The sequence below is a fragment of the Stegostoma tigrinum genome, unplaced genomic scaffold (genome assembly GCF_030684315.1).
Source record: "Stegostoma tigrinum isolate sSteTig4 unplaced genomic scaffold, sSteTig4.hap1 scaffold_58, whole genome shotgun sequence".
In the NCBI taxonomy this organism is placed as follows: Eukaryota; Metazoa; Chordata; class Chondrichthyes; order Orectolobiformes; family Stegostomatidae; genus Stegostoma; species Stegostoma tigrinum.
The window spans coordinates 2,485,470-2,489,929 of NW_026728516.1; the positions used below are offsets into that span (position 1 = coordinate 2,485,470).

The window sequence follows — 4,460 nt, forward strand, 5'->3', positions numbered from 1 at the left end:
ATATCGGTAATATATGATGTTGTGATTAGGCTCGAGTTTACCTCAGGTTATGGAGGAAGAGCAGGAAAGCGGATTTGACATTTTTCAGATCAGCAGCGATCTCATTGAATGGCTGAGCAGACTCGCTCGGGTGAATTGTAGCTTCCTGATGACAAATGGCAGTGAAACTCACTGCGACACAAAGGGGATACAATTGAATTGAAGTGGCGACTGTGATTATCTTTGCTGGTTGTTTATCTTGTGAATGTTACCCTTCCTGCTGATGTCCCTGCTAACAACACAACACAAAGGTGAGTAGCCTGACTGAGCAGTGACGCCTCAGGCACCTTTCCCCTCTTTCAGCGGCTGGAACATGGACCCTGATGTTCTCGGGGACAGGAACTGACATTGAAAGGATTGCAGACGGAGCTGCACTGCCTTTGCGTTGTCACCATCAGGAAAAATAAAACTTGATATCCTGACCGGGAATCGAACCCGGGCTGCGGCGGTGAAAGCACCGAATCCTAACCACTGGACCACCAGGGATAGTGGAGGATATGAGTGCATTGTTTCTTAACGGCACAACTTCTGGCTTTTTTTCTCTTTCTACGACAGTTGTTTCTCCTGAAAAATGACTGAATCATCGTGTTTTTACAGCACAGAAGGAGGCTCACCATCCCAGTTTCCAGCCTTGGCCCATAGCCTTGTGTGTTACGAGACGATGGGCCGGCTGTTTGAGACGTTCACGTTCCCTTGGGGAACTGGGCCACATGTTCACCCTCAGAAGGTAATACACAGGCACATTTCCCAGAAGGTGACAAAGGCCTCAGCAGAGACCAACCCCAAGAAAGCAGGATTTCACCCATTTGGGTTCTATAGTCCCATTTCACACTTCAAAACCAGAATCTGATTACAGCAAAGAAATAAAGCATTCGGCCGCTCCCCTCTCCGTGTTGCTCCCCCATTGTTTCCTTGTCAACCTGCAGTTTATAATACCTCACCTCACCTCACTGCTGGCCTGTGGGGAAAATGAGATTGTCATAATTTCAGACAATATTGAATGTCCTCTTTTAGATGTTGGATGCTGTCGTTGTACAAACATTCTCATCTCCTCCAATTAGAAGTAACCTCGTGACTGGTGCTTTACAAGACCATTGCTTTCAATACTGCGCTACAGAGCGAAGGCTGTGCCCTGTAAGGTAGGGTTCCATGCCGTAGAAACTGCAATGTAATAGATGGCAGGATAGTCTGTGCATTATTAACCATGACAATGTGACAACACCGTGATGGAGCCGAGGGGATCATGTGCAGAAGGATGAGAGACACAATGCCGAATCAGGCTGTGACCAGGTGATAGAGATATATGTCTTCCCTCATAGTCTGCTGATTAGGATTCAATGCCTTCACTGCAGTGGCGTGTTCGTGGTTAAAATTTGCAACAATAACTCTGAAATATTGACTGACCTTTAGAAGTAGAATTATGTCATAGACCAGGCGGTATCACTTCAATCTATATCCCAGTTCTACATCAGCAATGTCAGTGGCATTTGCCTGATGTACAATTTGTTTCAGACAAGAACAGGGGAGGTCATGGAAAGTGAAGGGACAGTGGTGGTTTGTGAGAGGTGACTGTAGGCCTAATGGAGCCAGACTCAGTGTGGCAGCTGAAGACTGGTTTTTCCTGTTTATCCTGGTGTACAGATCACTCTGGATCAGCCCAAGTGTGTCAGGATGGCCGAGTGGTCTAAGGTGCCAGGCTCAAGAAATAAACTACTTCCACTATAAACCTGTGTGTTCTGGTCTCCAGCTAGAGGTCTGAGTTCAAATCCCCCTTCTGACAATGACTGCTCCTTTGTTTGTTGCCATTTGCACATCTTACCAAGGTTCAGTGTCCCCATAGGATCCATCTGTTTTTAAGCAAATTTTACTCCGGTCAGTTTTGCAGCCTGATAACAACATCATGCATTTCAGAGTAGAAAGGACAGCTCAGCCCATCAAGTCTGCTCCACTGTTAAATGAGCGGATAATCCTGACCTGATAATCCTGAACTGCACTTTCTTGGATTTCTCAGTAACCTCTGATACCCTTGCTGCTACAAATGTTTCAATCTCAGCCTTAAATCGACTTCATGGCCAACTTCGACAACACTCTTCTGTAAAGAAATCCACTGATTCACAATCATCTCAGAGAATAAACTTCACCTCGACCCTGCCTTAAATGTGCGACCTCCATTCTGATATTAGACATTCCGTTCCCAGGCAGCCCCAGAAGGGAACGAACCTTTGTGCATTCAATCCGTTACATCGCCAATAACACCTGTATATTTCAATAAATCACATTTTTGTAGTACTGTTTCTGAGCTAATGAAATCAATGTACTTCAGTGCTTCTTCCCATTTAATTCACCTCTGATGTGAAACTCTCGCTGATTCTGATAGAGATGATCATGATCACTAAGGAGGCAGTGCTGGTCAAGGTAATGGGGCTAAATGTAGACATGTCTCTTGGCCCTGATGAACTGTGTCCCAGGGCACTAAAAGACGTGATTGGGGACACAGCAAATGCACTAGTAATTATTTACCAAAATTCACTGGACTCTGGGGTAGTTCCCGCAGATTGAAAAACAGCCAAAGTGACGTCACTGTTTAAAGAAGGAAGTCGACAAAAGGCAGGTAGCTATAGTTTCGTTAGCTTAACTTTGGTAGTGGGGAAAATGCTTGAATCTATCATTAAGGAAGAAACAGCAAGACATCTGGACATAAATTGTCCCATTGGGAAAACCCAGCATGTGTTCATGAGGAATCGGTCATGTTTAAGTAATTTGGCAAAATTCTTTGAGGACATTACTTGCAATGTGGACAATGGGGAACCTTTGGATGTGGTGTATCTGGATTTCCAGAAGGCATTTGACAAGGTACCACACCAAAGGCTGCTATAACAGATAAAGTTGCACGGTATGGCAGGTGATTTATTGGCTTGGACAGGGGATTGGTTGACCAGAAGAAAACAAGACTAGGGGCGAATGGGTGTTTTTTCTCATTGGCGTCAGTAGCTAGTGGTGTGCCTCAGGGATCAGTGCTGTGACCACAATTGTTTACAATTAACACAGATGATTTGGAATTGGCAGCTAAGTGTGGTGTCAAAATGTGCAGATGACACTAAGACAAGTATAGAGCAAAGTGTGCAGAAGACACTAAAAGTCTGCAGAGGGATATGGATGGTCTAAGTGAGTGAGCAAAGCCTGGCAGATGGAGTGCAATGTTGATAAGGGTGTGGTCATCTACTTTGGTAGGAATAACGCAAAATGGACTATGTTTTAAATGGTTAAAAAATGCAGCACGCTGCTGTGCAGAGGGACTTGGATGTCCTTGTGCATGAATCGCTAAAACTAGGATTGCAGGTGCAGCAGGTAATTAAAAAGGCAAAGGGAATTTTGGTGAAAGGGAGAAACTGATCTGCAGCCAAAATGGTACGAAAGAAAAAGTCAGAACCAGTGTCGGTGAGAAAAGATACAAGAGCCTGAAGTACCCTTCCTGGCGGTGCAGTGGTTAGGATTTGGTGCTTTCACTGCCGCAGTCTGGGTTCTGTTTTCGGTCAGGGAATGGGAGCTCTATTCTGCTCATTTATTGTGATGACTGACTTTCAAGAGCAGGAAAGAAACCGTGGAGCCGGGAGATGGACTGTTTTGTCCTAGAAATTATTCAAGTTAACAGAAGTCAATGAACTGCAGATGCTGAAAGTCTGAAAGAGAAACAGGAATTGACCGATAAACTCAGCTGGCCTGGCAGCATCTGTAGAGCAGAAGAGAGGGAACCTTTCAGGTCCACAGATCGTTAATTGGAACTGGATTAGTTATGCATTTCAATCATGTCATCTTCGGCAAAGTGATCAGGTTTATCTGTCAAATCGGGATATTTATCAAAATTTCTCTCTCTGCGTAGCTGACAATTGTTAATTGTTACAGTTCACAAAACAGCAACAAACAAAACAGCCAGTTGGGTTAAGCTCAGGTAACTGGAGTGGGAGCAGAGGAATAATAATGCACTGAGTTTAAATACAAGCAGCAAGCCATTTCAGCTTTCAGGAACCAAGCAACTGGCACTATTTACAAGAGGTTTGGACAAGATACCGTCAATCTCAGCCATAGGCACCTGTGGGACTCAAACCACAACTATGCTGATTGTTAGAAAGGCACATTAGCCAACTAAACCACAGTGCAACACAACCTGATTCAGCTCCCATCCGTATGTTCATGAACCTAAACTCCCAAACACAGAAACTTTGCACTTTTTTTCTATCTCATTGTTACTCGGTGAGAATTTAAGTCAAACACCGCTTTTGTAAAGGTGGTCAGATCACAGCTGAACATTTCCAGTGAAAATGCACAGAAAGAGACAATCTCCTCTCACACTGCTTTAAAACTGATATTTTCACAATTTATACCGGCGAAGTAAGGAGAATCCTCTCTGTACCCATTAACCA

General features: G+C 44.3%; 1 non-coding gene across 1 annotated transcript; it reads right to left on the reverse strand.

Annotated features, from left to right (window-relative positions):
• Nucleotides 1–453: 453 nt before the first annotated feature.
• Nucleotides 454–526, reverse strand: trnae-uuc (transfer RNA glutamic acid (anticodon UUC)). Its single transcript has one exon. It is a non-coding gene; the product is annotated as a tRNA-Glu (tRNA).
• Between the last annotated feature and the right edge of the window lie 3,934 nt (nt 527–4,460).